Source organism: Hyla sarda, chromosome 1 (genome assembly GCF_029499605.1).
Source record: "Hyla sarda isolate aHylSar1 chromosome 1, aHylSar1.hap1, whole genome shotgun sequence".
Classification (NCBI taxonomy): Eukaryota; Metazoa; Chordata; class Amphibia; order Anura; family Hylidae; genus Hyla; species Hyla sarda.
The window spans coordinates 402,654,059-402,675,702 of record NC_079189.1 but is presented as its reverse complement, the minus strand read 5'-3'; the positions used below and the strand labels follow the sequence as shown (position 1 = coordinate 402,675,702).

Below are 21,644 nucleotides of genomic sequence, written 5' to 3'. Positions count from 1 at the left end.
GTGGCCCACATTTATCATTGCAGTGCAAGTCAAGCATTTTTTTACACCTTTTTTTGTGTGTGCTGGTAATGTGTAGGAGCGCCAACTTTTATAAAGGTAAAAGAGCTTTCATAAATTTTGTGCAAGTCCACATTTTCTGAAATTTCTGTCTACACATACACCAAAAAGCCACACCATGTCTGGGACCATGTAGAGACTTTTCAGAGGCTTTGCGCCTTTTTTTGCTCCTTTGTACAAAAAGGTGCAATGATAAATCCCTTCCATATAATTTCTATTGCCAAAATCAGTGAAGTGCAACTCAAAATCAGCAGAAATGTGTAAACAAAAAGGGGCAAAAAAAAGGCGCAAAAAAAAAACCCTGCTTGCACCTTTTTTGCCCCTTTTTTAGACACAAAAAACAGTCTAAAGACAATGATAAATGTGGGCCAGTATATTTTGTTTCTCTGCAGTGGGGATGACATATTAAATGCAGCTTCCCATGGAAATAACAGCTGGTCTCTGGGATGGCTTCAGTCTAAGAAAGGTGTATCCATATAGGGCAGTCCCTTTAATTCTAATAGGGGCACATATCTTTGTATATTTTGTCTACCCTTTGCTCTACAACCATATAGCTGATGTCTACAATAAGCTGCTTTGTTTCATCCTATCACTTGTCAAAAGCCATTTTCTGGGCAAATCTATATAGCTTTAAATATAACCCAGTTAGGGTGGCACAAGGTCTTGAAAAAAGTGTAAAAAGTTGCTTAAAGAATTCTCAGTAACTAAACTCAAACTCGTCAGAGGCAGTATGTGACAATCACACCTTCTGCACGTGTCAACCGAAATGGAAAATATGTGTGCGTTATCACATATGTGATTTCTTATATCGTTGAGAGATTTTCTATTTGGTGTACCATCACTTGAGATAAATAAGTCACGTTTGAGAAATTCGGGCACCAGGTTTATCTATAGCAAAGGTTCAGGTCATTATAAGTTAATGGCCATTTGTCTTTCTTGAAGCTAGTTCCTCTAGTTTAAAGAGGAAAAGTTACAAAATAAAGTTGGCCAGCAGTCGTATAGAAAAATCATTAGGTTAAAAACTATTTTACTCCAGTGACAACATTATTCTTATATCTGAATAGTGACGATCAGGTCTGCCTGTGAGAGGACAAGTGTGAATGGGTTTAGGAATACAGACTCATATAAATGAGAGGGTAAGGTATGAAAAAGAACTATAGAGGAGAGGAGGAGGTCGGTTCCCTTTAAGCTGACGTTGAATGTTCATTGACCTTTATAGCAGGCAGAAATCTTTCCTCACAGACACTCTGTGGCTCATGGGATCCCTCCCCCTCAGCTCCATAAAGTTATCCAGAAGTTCAGGGACATGTGTACCTAATTACACCCCCCCAACCCAAACTACGCCAGCCGAAATCACCGTCACCACGGCAACGCTCGCCTGCCAAACCTCTGAGGGACTAACTTGTACCACATGTTGGAATATCTAAATAAGAATGATATTCTAAACAAGTAAGAGAGGGACGGCGGGAAGACAAATATCCAGAGTAATAAACGGATGAAGGAAAAAGAGGAAAACACAGGGGCTGGAACACGCAGCCAGCCACATTAATAATCCGTGGACACAATAACACTCTGAACTGAGAGACTATAGACACAAATTTAGAAATACTCAAGAAAGAACTTATAGGAATAAATTGAAAGAAGGGAAAGACTAATGTGCACTATAAAATGTGCAATATAAAGTTCCTACAGTACATTTTAGTATATAGTGCATAGTTTACATAGGAAGTATTGATTTCTATATGTCCTAAGGCATACCGTGTTATTTGTTGATTAAATGTCCCTCTTTTTCACCTGGGACCTAGATTGATATTAATAAACTTTCTGGCTCCTAAATGTATATAATACCCCAAATTACATATTATTTTATCATCTGAAACAAGTTGAATCTTACAATTTGTTATATTCAGATAATTTGTGTGATAATATTTAAAAGGTACCTGTGTCCTAGGGACCTCAAAAGTTTTCGATAAGTCGAGTTCTGAGTGTTCTGTGCACTTGCCCTGAGACAGCTCCATAGAGTTGCATTATGAGGCTCTCTCAGCCACATGGCATGGATCTGGGAAAGAACACACTTAGGCTTCTTTCACACTGCCGCTGCGTCGAGAACGGCCGTCAAACTATCTTTTTCAGAGTTTTACGGCCGTCATTTTGACGGGGCGCAACGGGCAACAGTGGGTCCTATGGACCCCATTATAGTCAATGGGGTCTGTAGGGCGCTACTGTTTTTCAATGAGAATAGTGGGAGAAAAAGACGGTACAAGCTGTATTTTCCCCAGCGGCCCCGACGGCCGTCACACTACTGTGTAATAAGCGTAGTGTAAAAGGGGCCTCAGCACTCTCTTCTTCCATCTTGTTCTAGTGATTGGCCAGAGTCTGAACACCCAGACCAGCAACTGATCAGAACTTTTGACATTTAATGGAAAATTTATTGACCTCTTAAACTTAAAACTATGCAGGCATATAGAAATACACATAAAAATGAAACTTTTATACAATGAACCATAACAGTCCCTCTTTGTCCTTCCGCAAAGTTGTTAGGTATGCTAAGGGTCAGAGGGGAAAAAAAATTCAGGATAGTATTGCAGAGATAGAGCTTGGATGGGGGCTGAAAAGCTGCAGAGACTCAGACATGGCAAAATTGTTTATAATAAATAAAGGATCAGCAAGACAGCTTTAACTCTTGGCTTTCCACTTCTTTTCTTCACAGACAGGCACAATGTGGAGCATCAGCTGGTAATATAGTCCCAGCATGTTTTCTCTGGTGTTTGCTGGAGAGCTATGGGTTTCCTAAGGCTTTTATACACTACTCAAAATAATAAAGGGAACACTAAGATAACACATCCTAGATCTAAATGAATGACCTAATCGTATGAAATACTTTGGTCTTTACATAGATGAATGTGTTGACTACAAAATCACACAAAAATTTTCAATGGAAATAAAATTTATCAACCCATGGAGGTCTGGATATGGAGTCATAGTCAAAATCAAAGTGGAAACCACACTACAGACTGATCCAACTTTGATGTAATGTCCTTAAAACAAGTCAAAATGAGGCTCAGTAGTGTGTGTAGCCTCCACGTGCCCGTATGAGTTCCCTACAACGCCTGGGCATGCTCCTGATGACTAAAGCATCCGCCTAATCCTGGACAGTCTGTGGTGCAACGTGGCGTTGGTGGATGGAGCGAGAGATGATGTCCCAGATATGCTCAATCGGATTCAGGTCTGGGAAACGGGCGGGCCAGTCCATAGCATCATTGCCTTCCTCTTGCAGGAACTGCTAACACACTCCAGCCACATGAGGTCTAGCATTGTCTTGCATTAGGAGGAACCCAGGGCCAACCGCACCAGCATATGGTCTCACAAGGGGTCTGAGGATCTCATCTTGGTACCTAATGGCAGTCAGGCTACCTCTGGCAAGCACATGGAGGACTGTGCTGCCCCCCAAAGAAATGCCACCCTACACCATTTCTGACCCACCGCCAAACTGGTCATGCAGGCCGCATGAACGTTCTCCACGGCATCTCCAGACTCTGTCACATGTGCTCAGTGTGAACCTGCTTTCATCTGTGAAGAGCACGCCAGTGCCGAATTTGCCAATCTTGGTGTTCTGGCAAATGCTAAACATCCTGCACATTGTTGGGCTGTAAGCACAACCCCCACCTGTGCTCATACCACCATCATGGAGTCTTTTTCTGACCATTTGAGTAGACGCATGCACATTTGGGGCCTGCTGGAGGTCATTTTGCAGGGCTCTGGCAGTGCTCCCCCTGCTCCTCCTTGCACAAAGACAGAGGTAGCGGCCCTGGTGCTGGGTTGTTGCCCTCCTACGGCCTCCTCCACATATTCTGATGTACTGGCCTTTCTCCTGGTAGCGTCTCCATGCTCTGGACACTATGCTGACGGACACAGCAAACCTTCTTTCCACAGCTCGCATTGATGTGCCATCCTGGATGAGCTGCACTACCTGAGCCACTTGTGTGGGTTGTAGACTACCACTAGAGTGAAAGCACCGCCAACATTCAAAAGTGACCAAAACATCAGCCAAGAAGCATAGGAACTGAGAAGTGGTGACCAGCTGCAGAACAACTCCTTTATTGGGGTGTCTTCCTAATTGCCTATAATTTCCACCTGTTGTCTGTTCCATTTGCACAATAACATATGAAATTGATTGTCAATCAGTGTTGCTTCCTGAGTGGACAGTGTGATTTTACAGAAGTGTGATTGACTTGGATTTACATTGTGTTGTTTAAGTGTTCCCTTTATTTTTTTGAGCAGTGTAGTTAATGCTAAATCATAGGGATATGCCTAGGAGAATGCACACATCCCAACAGACATCCGGAAAGAAATGAGCATAAGTTCCACAAATTAGTATGATGTTTAAAGTCCACCGGTCCTGACAAAAGTGGTCTAGTTTGTCTTGCTGTATATACAAGAAAGCTGTTACTATCATAATAATAAGGATTATAGGTTATTCAAGTGCACACTATCAGCAAGCAGTAAAGCAATTGCTAAAAGTTTTTTTCCTATCTGTAGGGACAACTATGCTTGATTCATCTTTGCTCAAAAAAGATCATTCTAAGGTTTTAGGATGATTTACTACAATTTACCTCCTCACCTTTATCATTATTTGTGAGGTTTATAAACTAATGGTTGACTGTATATGTAGAGATGGGCTGATTCGTCCTGGGGGTAGACGAAGGATATCGCCGAAACGTACGTTGGGGTGGCGTCACTCCTGCTGCACTCTTGCACCTTATTTTTTTCTTTTTGAGGTTGGTACTGTATCTTAAGCACTTTGAGACTTATGTCCCTGTAATATTATGCACAGTTTACCTGTCGCCTCTTTGTTATAATACCTGTATTGTTTATAAGTGCTGGCAGTATTGACGCCATTGTTCTGTCCTATCCCCCCTCTGTTGGTTTCCCGCCCCCTCTCCCCTTCCTCTGCTTTTATTATGGTTTAATAAAATATAAATTTTTTAAATTTATTTTGAAATGACTCAATTTTTCTAGTGTTTGTTTGTCATTATGGGGTATTGAGTGCAGATTATTGGGAAAACCTTTTTTTATTTTTTTTTATTTCAGTAACGGAACAAAATGTGAAAAAAGTAAAAGTGTCTGAAGACTTTTCACATGCATTGTATATGAGGTTAAACAGCCAGAACCAGAGTTATCTCCAAACCCAGCTGATATAGCAGGGCGTCGATTGTATAATACATCTGTTATCACTAGAGATGAGCAAACTTTTGAAAAATTCGATTTGACCGATTTGCCCAATTTTTTGAAAAAATTTGTTTCGATCCGAATTTATTTGTTGCGAATCTCTATTAAAAACGGCTATTTGTGGCCTACAGAGAGCCTCAATAGGGATGTAGAACACTTTGCTGTGTTCTAACACGCCTATGGAGTGTGCCAGGGTAGTGAAATAATACTGTTATTCAGAATGACATGCAGATTGCAATATAGTGGCTGAATGACACAGACAATATAGTGGCTGAATGACACAGCGTGGAGGTGTTGGCAGCATGAGGAGACCATATAGTGGCTGAATGACACCGCATGGAGGTGTTGGCAGCATGAGGAGACCATATAGTGGCTGAATGACACAGCGTGGTGTTGTTGGCAGCATGAGGAGACCATATAGTGGCTGAATGACACAGCTTGGATGAGGCTGAAGCATGAGGACACCATATAGTGGCTGAATGACACAGCGTGGAGGTGTTGGCAGCATGAGGAGATCATATAGTGGCTGAATGACACAGCATGGAGGTGTTGGCAGCATGAGGAGACCATATTGTGGCTGAATGACACAGCGTGGAGGTATTGGCAGCATGAGGAGACCATATTGTGGCTGAATGACACAGCGTGGAGGTGCTGGCAGCATGAGGAGACCATATAGTGGCTGAATAACACAGCATGGAGGTGTTGGCAGCATGAGGAGACCATATAGTGGCTGAATGACACAGCGTGGTGTTGTTGGCAGCATGAGGAGACCATATAGTGGCTGAATGACACAGCTTGGATGAGGCTGAAGCATGAGGACACCATATAGTGGTTGAATAACACAGCGTGGAGGTGTTGGCAGCATGAGGAGACCACATAGTGGCTGAATGACACAACGTGGAGGTGTTGGCAGCATGAGGAGGCCATATAGTGGCTGAATGACACAGTGTGGAGGTGTAGGCAGCATGAGGAGACCATATAGTGGCTGAATGGCACAGCCAGGAGTTGGCAGCAGCATGAATAGACACTAGGCCTTTACAATACCTAAGATTATAAGATGAATTCTGCAATTTAAACCGAAGATTTTGGGTAGCTAGTGCTACCATAACAAAATTTTTATTCCCAGACCCAGACCCAGCAGCATCAGTAAACCACTTATTGCCTGAATGACACAGCCTGGAGTTGGCAGCAGCATGAGTAGACACTAGGCCTTCACAATCCCTAAGATTATAAAATTAATTCTGAAATTTAAACTGAAGATTTTGGGTAGCTAGTGCTACGATAACAAAAGTTTTTATTCCCAGACCCAGGCCCAGCAGTATCAGTAAACGATATATTGGCTGAATGACACAGCCTGAAGTTGGCTTAAGCATGAGGAGACTGGAGTTGGTGGCAGATGAGGAGACAATAGGGCCTCACAATCTCTAAGAATAAAAGATAAATTTAGAAATTTCCATTGAAGATGTATGGTACCTAGTGTTACCATATACATATATATGTATATAGGTAATGTCCTAGGCCCAGCAGCATCACTAAACCATGTAGTTGCTGAATGACACAGACAGGAGCAGGCAGCAGCATGAGTACACAAGAGGGGTTCACAACCCCTAACATTAAAAGGTAAATGTTGAAATCTCTATTGAAGATGCATGTTAGCTAGTGCTACCTTCCAAAAATTTAAGGCCCAGCCCAGCAGCATCAGTAAACCATGTAGTTGCTGAATGACACAAACAGGAGCAGTCAGGAGCAGGAGTACACAAGGCAGTTTCATAACCCGTAAGATTGAAAAATCAATGTTGAAATCTCAATTAAGCATGTAAGCAAGCTAGTGCTAAGATCCAAAAATGTAGGGCCCAAGCCCAGCAGCATCAATAAACCAAGTAGTTCCTGAAAGACACAGTCAGGAGCAGGAAGCAGCAGTAGTACTCAAGAGGGTTTCATAACCCCTAAGATTGAAAGATCAATGTTGAAATCTCTTTTGGAGAGGTATGTTACCTCGTGCTATGTGAAACACACAGCCTGGAGCAGGCATCAGCATGAGTTTAAAAGACGGCTTCACAACCCCATAAAAATGTTAAGGAGGTACTCCGCCTCTGGACGTCTTATCCCCTATCCAAAGGATAGGGGATAAGATGTCAGATCGCCGGGGTCCCGCTGCTGGTTCGCTCTGTGCGTAATGACAGGCGATACAGGGGACGGAGCAGCGTGACGTCATGGCTCTGCCCCTCGTGACATCACGCCCCGCCCCCTTAATGCACGTCTATGGCAGGGGGCATGACGACTGCCATGCCCCCTCCCATTGACTTGTATTGAGGAGGCGGGCCGTGACATCACGAGGGGCGATGCTGTGACATAATCATGTCCGGCCCCTGTATTGCCCGTCAAGACGCGCAGATCGAACTCGCTCTGTGCAGTAATGATAGCGCGGTGCCGCAGCGATCCTGGGGGTCCCCAGCAGTGGGACTCCAGCGGTCTGACATCTTATCCCCTATCCTTTGGATAGGGGATAAGATGTCTAGGGGCGGAGTACCCCTTCAATGTTGAAATCTGTATAGAACGTGTATGTTAGCTAGGCACAGGCCCAGCAGCAGCATCAGTAAGCCAAGTCGTTCCTGAAACACACAGCCTGGATCAGGCAGCAAGATGCGAACATAAGAGGGCTTCACAACCCCTAACATTAAAAGATCAATATTGAAATCTCTATTGAGCATGTATGTTTGCTAGTGCTACCATACATTTTTTTTAGGTAATATCCAAGACAGTCCCAGCAGCATCAGAAAACAATATATTGGCTGAATGACACAGGAGACCATAGAGCAGCACAATTAGAGAGCCTTGAGGTGGCAGCATCAGCATGAGGAGACCATATGGCGGCACAATGACAGTGCCTGGAGGGGCTAGCATCAGTATGAGGAGACCATATGGTGGCACAATGACAGAGCATGAAGGCGGTAGCATCAGCATGGGGAGACTATAGAGCAGAATAATAAGAGAGCCTGGAGGTGGCAGCATCAGCATGAGGAGACAATAGAGCAGCAGAATGAGAGAGACTGGAGGTGGCAGCATCAGCATGAGGAGACCATATGGCGGCACAATGACAGAGCCTGGAGGTGGTAGCATTAGTATGAGGAGAGCATAGAGCAGCAAAATGACAGAGCCTGGAGGTGGCAGCAGCAGCATGAGGGCCATGCCAACTGAGGGTTGAGTCTGAGGAACCCAGCGACTGTTAACTGGGGGTGTCGGATGTCACTTCAGATGAAGGGGATGACCGAGTGAACCTCACTTGGGATGAAGTGGATGACCGAGTGAACCGATCAATCATAGCTGCTGGGTTGCTGGTCGCGACACGACTGCTAGCTGACACAGGAGCTCAGACTTCTCGCTGCGACTCCGGCTGCCCCACACCCCTTCTCTGCTGCAACCTCTGCCTGCACCTGATGAATTTAGGCCTCTGCCACTCCTCTGTGCACGTCCTGGCACTACTCTGCCTGACATACTTATTGCGTATATGAGGGGATTACAATACGCTTCACTAAACAGTATTTATCTAGAACAGCAGCAGGTGTTTACTATTGGCTGTCCTTTCACAGTATCTAGGCCCCCGACAGATTAACAAGTACAAAATAGTACACTACTTAGATGTAGGTATTTGGTATGCACCTAATAAGGGCAGAAAAATGCTCTTCAGTACACTTAAAAAGTACAACATCAGCTGATGAGTACTTTTGCCTGGACTTTCACAGTATGTAGGCACTTGACAGATTAACAGGTACAAAATGGTACACTACTTAGATGTATGTATGCGGTATGCACTTATGAGGGCAGAAAAATGTGCTACAATGAGCCTAAAAACTCTGTAATTTTTTTAAAGCACCAGCCGGTGATTACTTTTGGCTCTCCTTTCACTGTATGTAGGCCCTTGACAGATTAACAGGTACAAAATAGTACACTACTTAGATGTAGGTATGTAGTATGCACTGATGAGGGCAGAAAAATGCTCTACAGTACACTTAAAAAAGTATCTGAGTACAACACCAGCTGGTGAGTACTTTTGCCTGGACTTTCACAGTATGTAGGCACTTGACAGATTAACAGGTACAAAATGGTACACTACATAGATGTATGTATGTGGTATGCACTTATGAGGGCAGAAAAATGTGCTACAATGAGCCTAAAAACTCTGTAATTTTTTTAAAACACCAGCCGGTGATTACTTTTGGCTCTCCTTTCACTGTATGTAGGCCCTTGACAGATTAACAGGTACAAAATAGTACACTACTTAGATGTAGGTATGTAGTATGCACTGATGAGGGCAGAAAAATGCTCTACAGTACACTTAAAAAAGTATCTGAGTACAACACCAGCTGATGAGTACTTTTGCCTGGACTTTCACAGTATGTAGGCACTTGACAGATTAACAGGTACAAAATGGTACACTACTTAGATGTATGTATGCGGTATGCACTTATGAGGGCAGAAAAATGCGCTACAATGAGCCTAAAAACTCTGTAATTTTTTTTAAACACCAGCCGGTGATTACTTTTGGCTCTACTTTCACAGTATGTAGGCCCTTGACAGATTAACAGGTACAAAATAGTACACTACTTAGATGTACGTATGAGGTATGCACTGATGAGGGCAGAAAAATGCTCTACAGTACCCTAAAATATATTTTTGTAAAACACCAGCAGTACACAACAGTGTTGCAGCCCAAAAAAGGCTGTGTACTAAACACAAAATTGCACTCTGTCAAAGACTATTAGGAAGGGACTGCTGGGTATTAAACAGTCTACAGACTAGTATAACCAGTAGATGATTTTTTTTTGTGCAACAAAGACACAGAATTGCGGTGAAAAATTATTCCAGCCTCCTCTGCTAAGGTTTATGAAGTTGAGGCAGTTTGTTGAAATGTATGAGGCAACACACAGCTATGTGACCCTCTCTGTAATACTATGCTGAAGAAAGTGACTGGGAGGTTAATGCCTGCAGCTGCAGTAAAAATCCTTTTCAGTGAAAAAAACAATGCTCTCTGTTCACGAGAACACTGATGTGACTAGGAGGATGTTAAACGCTGCTGGACTGCGCTTTTCTCTGCTGTTACACACACACAGGGTGTCCATCCTATCTCTCTGCAGTGTAATGAATGAAGTGGCTGGCCGTAATATGGCTGCCGATTATATAGGGCTGTGACATCACAGGGGTGACTTGCTGCTGATAGGCTGCATCCTGCATGTGATTCAGGATCATACCGCCTACTTCCCTTCCCGCCTTGCCTTCCCGCCTTCCCAGCGTCCCTTGCCCCATGTACTGACATGTGGATCCGCCATTTTAGATGCCCTGGAGCATGGAAAGCTGTAAAATGGAGTTTAATGAAGCGATTTGCGCGATAGAATCGCGGCGATATTCGCATTCGTTGCGAATCGAATATTTCCTGAAATTCCTAACGAATTCGAGTTGGACAGCTTCAATTCGCTCATCTCTGTTTTTCACCAAGACTGGTACAAGGAAAGAAAATGATTGTACTTGGTGAAATGGTCACCTGTATTACAAAGGCTAAATCATCTGTTTTGATGTTTACAGATCCAAGTAGGAGTTGCTTCTAACCAGAGGAGGAAAAAGCTGATCAAGAAGCCATCTGCATACACTAATCTTTTCAGTGACCTATTGTCAGAGTTAGTGCTGTGTGGCTTAATGGGTCCCAGAAGTTTCTTTAGTGTAAACTCTCCGTATAGGGTATCGTCCTGCAAACCACATGGAGCTTACCTGTGTAGGCTCTTTACAGTAGAGAGGCTCTAATTTGACTGTATCCTGTTCTAGTTTTATATCTGTAACTGCTTTTTTACTAGAATATGCCTTACATATTATGGTGACTTGGGATGAGGGGTGAACAGGGGTGTTGCAGGATGGTGTTGCTGGGTATAGATTTAACCCTTAATGGTCGTGACGCCAGGGTGCGGGTTTCTTCAATGTATATATATCCTACCGCCATCCGTCCCAGGAACGATAGGGAGGAATAAAGGATTGTCCACAACCGGAATTGTATTTAACTTGAAATAACTTTACTGCAGATTTTATGCAGGATGCAATTAACAAACGTCTTTACAAGAGGACCGGAATTTAGGCTCCTCACAGGTTGACTGGGATCTTGTAGGGAATAAGCTTTGAATCCTTGTTTTGATGCTGTTCCACTGAATTTAGGGGTATGTTTTAGGTTAAGTGGTCACGTAGGATTTTAGGATGGAGTTGGATAAACTCACGGTTCAGTATGCATCTGAAATTGGTAGGCTTCAGGCCTAATTTGCTTGTAGAATTACACAGAGCTCCGCTCGCTGTCATTTCCCGGAGGAAAGAGAGCGATCTTTGGATACAGCGAACTTATATCTGAAGGGGCAGGTTCGAAGCTTATTGGTTCCCCAAACCTGTCAGTCCTAGTACAAAGGATTGTGGATATAACACATGACCTAATCACATGACGCGAAGGTCCTTAACCTCAAATATAACACAAATATCATTGATCACGTGACCTAAGGTCCTGTACATTACTTACACTACATTATAATATATTAAATATATACAATTTATAGAACACTAGGAGGCGACTAGGGATTATCCCACCAGGAGAGCCCTATCAGCATGAGGAACTCTGACTATGGGGACTTACAACCAAAGGTACGGGATCGAGTCCAGTATCGGGACACCACAATGTGCAACAAGCAAGTAAGTAAGTATACTTTTCAGTAAGTGCACAGTGATCCCGCAAATTACAATTGCTTCAGATTACAATATTTTCTAAATACAATGGTCTTTCCTGTACTATTTAACTTGAAACCATACTCAACATACAATTCTATAGACAGTCTGGATAGGTGGCATATGAGAATGGCTGGGAGACCCAACCAATTTGAGTGGGCATTTAATTTGTGAAATCCCTGAATTATTGAATTGGGTGATTGGCGATCTAGTAGCGCCCCTCAAAAGCACAGTGTGGTACTACATGTTCTGTACTGCTCTTTTTCTGTGCCACGATGAGCTGATCCTTTGCATACCAGGTGGGGATGGATCCATTTTATTTTTCTGGTGGAGATTTTTAAAGACCTGTGCTGAGAAAAGGTTGACCAGTTGCCCATAGAAACCAATAAGATTGTTTCTTTTATTTTTCAGAGGCCTTTTCAAAAATGAAAGAAGCCTTCTGATTGGTTGTTAGGCAACTGGTCATCTTTTTCTCTGCACAAGTTTTGATGTATTTGCTCCACTGTTTGTATGAAGAAACTGCTGTCATCTACACTAAGGGCACGTTCCCATGTGCCGTATTTTGCTGCACATTTGCTGCTGCCTATTTTCTTTCCCATTGAACTTCAATGGGAAAGAAAATATGCAGCAGCAAATACGCAGCAAAATATGGCACGTGGGAACGTGCCCTAAGTGTATATTCACATGGCAGAATTCCTGCGCTAATTCTGCATCCCCTTTAATTTTGGTGGTTTTTGACTGGTGCAGATTTTGCACGGAATCAGTGCTGATATTGTACAGAATCCATGCAGAATCTGAATGCTGTAATTCTGCAGTGGGAATGGGAGTGCGGAATCCTATTGAAGTCTATTAGGCTTTAATGTTAGAGATGAGCGAAGTTACAGCAATTCGATTTGTCAGGAACCTCGCAGCTCGGCGGTTGCTGACTTTTCCTGCATAAATTAGTTCAGCTTTCAGGTGCTCTGGTGGGCTGGAAAAGGTGGATACAGGAGACTCTCTCCTAGTACTGTATCCACCTTTTCCAGCCCCCCTGAGCACCTGAACTAATTTATGCAGGCTAAAGTCAGCAACTGCCGAGCCGAGAAGTTTGTGACGAATCGAATTACTGTAACTTCGCTCATCTCTATTTAATTTGATGCTGAATCAACTATGCGGAGTTCAGCATGCGGAAATTTTGCCATCTGAATATACTCTATGGGTCTATTCACGCGGCAGAATTTAACATTGACACTTCAGAATTTCCACTCGCAGAGCGGGAGTGCGTAAACCCAAAGAAGTGTATCGGGCTCTCACTTCAGGTGGAATTCTGCCGTATGAATAGAACCTAATAGTGATTTATAGTTTCCACCAGCTCTTTTTGATTTGCATTATGTGTATTTCATTTAATCAACTTATTTTTTTTTTTATCTAAATTTTTCTTATTGTGGGATGACATTTTTAAAGGCTTTGGAACCAATCACCAGTTTTCGATACAGTTATGGTCTCAAGATACAATGGTTTAAACTTATAATGGTTGTCCCAGAACTAATTAATATTGTAACTTGTGGCACCACTGTATCTACTATTAAAGCAAGTCTCAAAGAGACAGTAACCCACTTTTCACGCCTCTGCCTAAAATGTGTAACCTCCTACTGTGTGCTAGAATGACTGCGTTTTACTTGAATTTGCACAGAATGCAATGTAAAGTCCTACATTGTTTCCATTTTACACTTGTTCTGGATTTCTGAATTCTGTGCTTTACACTATGGGAACAACCTATTTGACAAAAGCGTTTGAAGACCTCACATTAGCTATACTACTCTGCTTCTTGACATTATTATCCAAATCCCCGCAGGACTTCTGCTCCCAGCTAGCCTACACTACCGCACCTATCATCCCCTCAGAGTACCACTACAAGGAAAGCTCTTCATATGATCATAGTGTTGAGCGGCATAGGCCATATTCGAATTCGCGAATATTCGCGAATATATGGACAAATATTCGTCTTATTCGTGAATATTCGCATATTCGTAATATTCTCGGTTTATTTTCGCATATGCGAATATTTGTGTGTGGGAAAATTTGTGTATGTGAAAATTTGCATATACAAAAATCAGCACACCAGTCTCACCCAGTAGTATTAGCTGGAAGCAGAGAGGGGTGATCACTGTGATGTGTACTGTGAAGAAAATAAAAAATAAACAAATATTCGTAATTACGAATATATAGCACTATATTCGTGAATATTCGCGAATTCGCGAATTTGCGAATATGCGATATTCGCGAATAAAATTCGAATTGCGAATATTCGTGAGCAACACTATATGATCATGACTCATAGGAGCAAGTGGAGGGTTGTAAAAGAAGGACAAGGTACTGCCCACATCACAATTCATTGCCCAGCTTATTCATGTATAAGAGGTGTTACTAGAGTGGGGATATGATGAGAAGAGAGAGAAGTAATGATGGTGTATAAGAATGACAAGGAAGCCATCATGGTGACTTAGAATGACAGGTGAGCCATCATGGTGACTTAAAATGACAGGGGAGCAATGTTGTAGACTATGAATGAGAGTGGGGCAATGCCGAAGACTAGAAATTAGAGGGGAGTAATGCTGGGGACTAGTAATGAGAGAAAGCAATGCTGGGGATTAGCCATGCTAGGGACTAATAACAAAGAAGACCATAAAACCAGTAGTGGCACCGGAGAAAATTAATATAAATATATAACAAAAGATTTGTTTAAAAGAAATAAATCACTTATAAGACGAGTGGCAGAATCAGCCAAGTTCTTCCACAACAATCTCACATAACCATGCCTTTATGGTCCTTGTTTTGTACACAGTCATACTGTAACAGAATAGGGCCTTCCCAAACAAAAAGTAAGAGCAAACAATTGTCTGGAAATGTCCTGGTATGCTGACGATGTCCCCTAACTTGGACTAAGGGGCCTAGCCCACCCATAAAAAAAAAAAAAGAAAAAACAAACAAAAAACAATCCTCTAGCATTATCCCCCTTGAGTGATTCAGCCGTCAACAGAACTTGTTTTCACTGCTTCAGAGTTCAATGGAGCTGTGCTTTACATCACTTCATTCAGAAATAGGGAATTTGCATTGCAACAGCTTGGCCATGCAAAATAATGGCATGAAGCTTCTGACACAGTTTTTATGGTGGTTTTAATGTCAGATAACGTTTTCAAGTTTGTAAGGTATTTCAGTTATTGAGTCAGCAGAGTGTTGGTGACTTTAACCCCTCGAGGAAGAAGGGCGAAGAGGTACGCCCTTGCGTCCTGGTACTTAAAGGGGTACTCCGGTGCTTACACATCTTATCCCCTATCCAAAGGATAGGGGATAAGATGCCTGATCGCGGGAGTCCCGCAGCTGGGGACGCCCGTGATCATGCATGCGGCACCCTGTTTGTAATCAGTCCCCGGAGCATGTTCGCTCCGGGTCTGATTACGGGCAACCGCAGGGCCGGCGGCGTGTGACCCGTAATCAGAACCGGAGCGAACACGCTCCGAGGACTGATTACAAACGGGGTGCCGCGTGCATGATCACGGGGGTCCCCAGCTGCGGGACTCCCACGATTAGGCATCTTATCCCCTATCCTTTGTATAGGGGATAAGATGTGTAAGCACCGGAGTACCCCTTTAAGGGCCGAAGGCGTACATGTATGCCCTCAGCATTTCAGTTCACTGTTGGTAACCGGCATTGATTGGAATAGGATGCCTGCTGAAATCGTTCAGCAGGCATCCTATGGCTATGCCTTGGGGGGTCATGTCGGAGATCGCAGCGATTCGCCTGTCAATTCTGACCGGCGAATCACAAAGATTTCGGGTCATCCGGGCCTCCTATTACCCCTTGTGAATATGAAAAATTTGGGGTAACACCAGCATTTTAGTGAAAACTAAACTGTAGGGTGTTTAGGCTCACTATACTCCTTGTTTAATTTCTTGATGGGTGTAGTTTCCCAAATAGTGGGCCATGTGTTTTGTTTTGTTTTTGTTTGTTTTTTTGCTGTTCTGGCATCATGGGGAATTCTTAAATGTGACATGCCATTTCCAAAACCATTTCAGCAAAATTGTCTCTCCAAAGTCACAAGGTCACTCCTTCCCTCCTGAGCCATGTTGTGCACCCGCAGAGCACTTTACATCCACATATGAGGAATTTCCATACTCGAGAGAAATTGGGTTATAAATTTTAGGGGGCTTTTTTCCTTTTACCCCTTGTAAAAATGAAGAAAAAAAAAAAAGAGGCTTCAAGAACATGTAAAAAAATGGAGATGTTGGAGATTTATCAAAAACTGTGCAGAGGAAGAGTGGTGCAGTTGACCATGGCAACCAATCAGATTGCTTCTTTCATTTTTAAAGAGACCTATGAGAAATTAAAGAAGCAGTCTGGTTGCTATGAGCAACTGCACCACTCTTCTTCTACACAGTTTTTGATAACTCTCCCCCGTTGAGTTTTCTCCTCCACTTTGCTGCTATTCCTGTAAAACTTTCTGAATGTCATTTTGAATACCTTGAGGGGTGCAGTTTCTATAATAGGGTCATTTATGGGGGATTCCTTAAAGAAAAACACCTTAAATCCATTCAAACTAGACTGGTCCAAGAAAAATTCAGATTCTGAATTTTTCTGGAAAATTTGCTGGTATACTTTGAAGCCATTTAATGTCTTTAAAAAGTAAAAACATGTCAACTTTATGATGCCAACATAAAGTAGACAAATTGTATATGTGAATCAATATATCATTTATTTGGCATGTCCATTTTCCTTACAAGCAGAGATTTCCAAAGTGTGAAAAACGCAAAATGTTTAAAATATTCATGAAATTTTGGAAGTTTTCATTAAGAAGTAGAATATGTAAAAAAAAAAAATCTCAGAATCAGACTGATAAGTAAAAGCATCCCAGACTTATTAATGCATAACGTGACACTTGTCAGATTTGCAAAAACAATTCCCTACTCCTTAACCCCTTAAGGACTCAGCCCATTTTGGCCTTAAGGACTCAGACAATTTAATTTTTACGTTTTCATTTTTTCCTCCTCGCCTTCTAAAAATCATAACTCTTTTATATTTTCATCCACAGACTAGTATGAGGGCTTGTTTTTTGCGCGACCAGTTGTCCTTTGTAATGACATCACTCATTATATCATAAAATGTATGGCGCAACCAAAAAACACTATTTTTGTGGGGAAATTAAAACGAAAAACGCAATTTTGCTAATTTTGGAAGGTTTCGTTTTCACGCCGTACAATTTATGGTAAAAATGACGTGTGTTCTTTATTCTGAGGGTCAATACGATTAAAATGATACCCATTATTATATACTTTTATATTATTGTTGCGCTTAAAAAAAATCACAAACTTTTTAACCAAATTAGTACGTTTATAATCCCTTTATTTTGATGACCTATAACTTTTTTATTTTTCCGTATAAGCGGCGGTATGGGGGCTCATTTTTTGCGCCATGATCTGTACTTTTTTTTGATACCACATTTGCATATAAAAAACTTTTAATACATTTTTTATAATTTTTTTTTAAATAAAATGTATTAAAAAAGTAGGAATTTTGGACTTTTAAAATTTTTTTTCATTCACGACGTTCACCGTACGGGATCATTAACATTTTATTTTAATAGTTCGGACATTTACGCACGCGTCGATACCAAATATGTCTATAAAAAATGTTTTTTACGCTTTTTGGGGGTAAAATAGGAAAAAACGGACGTTTTACTTTTTTATTGGGGGAGGGGATTTTTCACTTTTTTTTTACTTTTACTTTTACATTTTTTTACATTTTTTTTTACACTTGAATAGTCCCCATAGGGGACTATTCATAGCAATACCATGATTGCTAATACTGATCTGTTCTATGTATAGGACATAGAACAGATCAGTATCATCGGTCATCTCCTGCTCTGGTCTGCTCGATCACAGACCAGAGCAGGAGACGCCGGGAGCCGCACGGAGGAAGGAGAGGGGACCTCCATGCGGCGTTATGAATGATCGGATCCCCGCAGCAGCGCTGCGGGCGATCCGATCGTTCATTTTAATCGCGAACTCCCGCAGATGCCGGGATCTGTATTGATCCCGGCACCTGAGGGGTTAATGGCGGACGCCCGCGAGATCGCGGGCGTCGGCCATTGCCGGCGGGTCCCTGGCTGCGATCAGCAGCCGGGATCAGCCGCGCATGACACGGGCATCGCTCCGATGCCCGCGGTTATGCTTAGGACGTAAATGTACGTCCTGGTGCGTTAAGTACCACCTCACCAGGACGTACATTTACGTCCTGCGTCCTTAAGGGGTTAAAGGGGTACTCCGGTGGAAAATTCTTTTTTTTTTAAACAACTGGTGCCAGAAAGTGCCAGAAACAGATTTGTAAATTACTTCTATTAAAAAATCCTAATCCTTCCAGTACTTATTAGCTGCTGAAAACTACAGAGGAAATGATTTTCTTTTTGGAACACAGACCTCTCTGCTGACATCATGACCACAGTGCTCTCTGCTGACATCTCTGTCCATTTTAAGAACTGTCCAGCGTAGGAGAAAATCCCCATAGATAACATATGCTGCTCTGGACAGTTCCTAAAATGGACACAGATGTCAGCAGAGAGCACTGTGGTCATGATGTCAGCAGAGAGCTCTGTGTTCCAAAAAGAAAAGAATTTCCTCTGTAGTATTCTGCAGCTAATAAGTACTGTAAGGATTAAGATTTTTTAATAGAAGTAGTTATCAAATCTGTTTAACTTTCTGGCACCAGTTGATTTAAAAAAAAAAAAAGTTTTCCACGGAGTACCCCTTTAAAGATGGGGTCCAAGATGGGGTCCTTAGTGGCCCAAATGATAGGGGATAAGATGTCTGATCGCAGGGATCCTGCCGCTGGCCACCCCCGCGATCTCGGCTGCGGCACCCCAGACATCGGGTGCATGGATGCCGGATGACTGGTGATGCGGGGCGGAGGTTCGTGACATCACGACCACTCGGTCAAGCCCCACTCGTCATGACCATGCCCCCTCCATGCACGTCTATGGGAGGGGGCGTGATGGCTGTCCCATAGACTTGCATGGAGGGGGCATGGCTGGGATGATGATCATTTGGATAGCGGATAAGATGTCTAGGGGCGGAGTACCCCATTTAGGGTCAAAATGGGCTTTGTCCTTAAAGGAGTAGTCCAGTGGTGACTCAGTGGTGAGCAACTTATCCCCTATCCTAAGGATAGGGGATGAGTTGCAGATCGCGGGGGGTCCGACAGCTGGGGCCCCCTGCAATCTCCTGTACGGAGCCCCGACAGCCCGCGGGAAGGGGGCGAGTCGACCTCCGCACGAGGCGGCGGCCGACACGCCCCCTCAATTCAACTCTATGGCAGAGCCGAAGAGCTGCCTTCGGCAATCTCCGGCTCTGCCATAGAGATGTATTGAGGGGGCGTGTCAGCCGCCGCTTCGTGCGGGGGTCGACACCCGCTATCTGGGCCGAGAGCCAGGGCCCCGTACAGAGAGATCGCAGGGGGCCCCAGCGGTCGGACCCCCCGCTATCTCAAACTTATCCCCTATCCTTAGGATAGGGGATACGTTTTTCACCACTGGACTACCCCTTTAAGGGGTTAATGCATTATGCGTCTCAACACTCCTGCTCTGTTACTTTACGTGGTTCTTAAACACTTCCAATTTTCAGTAATACCCATCATGGAACATCTAGGACGGAATACATTTTATAAACTGACTTGTTGTAGTGGTGGTATCCTATAACAGTGCCATGCTGGAATATCAGTGAGCTCTTTAAAAGGACCAATTCTTTCAGAAATGTTTATAAAGGCAGACTGAATTGTTAGGGGCATGATGTTATGTACCAGTGGTAATGGGACTGAATAACACCTGATTTCAAAAGATTTGTTGGCCGAGCTTGCCTAACTTTTGGTTCTCCGCGAACCAGCAATGAAATAAGCCTCAAAATACATGTATAACACTGCCGAGAGCTCTAAAGCCCTGTATAACACTACAAGGGTCACCTATGAATGTATTCCAATAGTTTTAAGGCTAAGTTAATGTCAAGATTACGGCAATATGTGGTAACCCATGGCAACTAACAGTTTGTTTAGAAACACACTGCGCTAGCGGATTTTGTGTGCTTAGAACTGGTTGTTGGCAGATGTCTGCCGTTGTTAAAATGAGGGTATGGGAAGATGCAATGGCTTTTTCTTAGTGTTCCAAAGATGATCCCTTTTTTGTTAGTTGCAACAGGATTGGTGAAGGTATCTCAAAAAAGAACCAGTTCACAGCGAATAAATCTCTTTTCTGAATTCTGGAAATTTGAAAAAAATTATACAAAAGTCTATCTTATTGTGAGTTGCAACAGGATATTGACAACCTGTACACAGTAAACAAATGAACTCTTTACATTTTAAAATTTCAGAAACCTATACAAAATTGTCCTTTTGGGAGTTGAAACTGGATATTGAAAAACCTGTACACAGAAAAGAGAGCTTTTTTATTTTTTAAATTTGAATAAAATATACAAAATTCTCCTTTTGGAAGTTATTATAGGGAAGAACCTGTACAAAGTGGTTAAAAAGCTTTAGTAAATTTTAAAAATGTGAAAAAAACTATACAAAATGTTTTTTTTATAATGACGTGTTGTCAATGTGTAGGCCTGGCTGGTTTTAGCAGTACATCCCTTTGATGAAGATTCTTGTCAGGTAGGAATAACAGATTTAAAACTTTGTCATCATTATTTACTTTAACAGTTCAACAAATAAATGGATTAACACCCGGAATATAGCACAAGGGTATAAGTGTGGCTAACGGTAAGTGGATGCTCAGTTCATTCAGAACATACTTCAATATAATTTTTTGTAACCTTTTATATTAACTAAATGTTACTAAAGCTTTTGAAATTCTAAAGATTAGAAGTGTGCGTCTATTCTCATGCCTCTGCCAGGGGTAGCACTGTAAGAAGGAGTGGATTGTTGACTCAGTGGGGATTGGAGAGTAGACCCCTATTTTCTGTTGGAAAGCCATGGAAGGTAAAAACAATTCGGCAACTCTGGCTTCATACTGAGGATCTTAGAATGTACTCATTCCTCATGCACACAATACGCCTGACAGTGTCAGCATGCATTGGTGGACTAGTGGTAGCTGTACCCAGCGGACTACAGGCATTGGTGGACTAGTGGTAGCTGTACCCAGCGGACTACAGGCATTGGTGGACTAGTGGTAGCTGTACCCAGCGGACTACAGGCATTGGTGGACTAGTGGTAGCTGTAGCCAGCAGCCAGGCCTTGTGATGCTTGTCCATGTGCTTATATAGAGTTGTAGTTAAAAAATTTGGATCCTCGCTATGTCTTACTGTCTTTTTGCAGAGACGGCACTCTGACTAGTTTTCTGCATCTGATCTGATCTGAATTTTGACACTGCAGGATAATGTAAAGAGATAGGTACACAACCACTGACTGTGCCATATTTTGGAAGGATTTTTTCTCAAGACTGCAGATGCAGCAGTGTCACGGCACCTACTCCTGAGCTGATGAGATCAACAGGCCTGCTGACATCCTCTTCATCAATTTCCTCATCATCATCCCCCCCTCAGTATATACTTTTGATGTCTAATCATGGGCTACTTGCTCCACCTCAG

At 42.7% G+C, this 21,644-nt stretch overlaps 1 protein-coding gene and 1 long non-coding RNA gene across 3 annotated transcripts in view; one reads left to right on the top strand and one right to left on the bottom strand.

Annotated features, from left to right (window-relative positions):
• The window catches only part of LOC130277512 (uncharacterized), a 68,555-nt gene extending 47,758 nt beyond the window's left edge, over nucleotides 1–20,797 (top strand). The window contains exon 3 of the long non-coding RNA XR_008845463.1: nucleotides 20,758–20,797. This is a non-coding gene — a long non-coding RNA (uncharacterized LOC130277512). The remainder of the gene's footprint in view (nucleotides 1–20,757) is intronic.
• The window catches only part of NFATC4 (nuclear factor of activated T cells 4), a 90,537-nt gene that overhangs the window by 43,814 nt on the left and 25,079 nt on the right, over nucleotides 1–21,644 (bottom strand). The window lies entirely within an intron of this gene.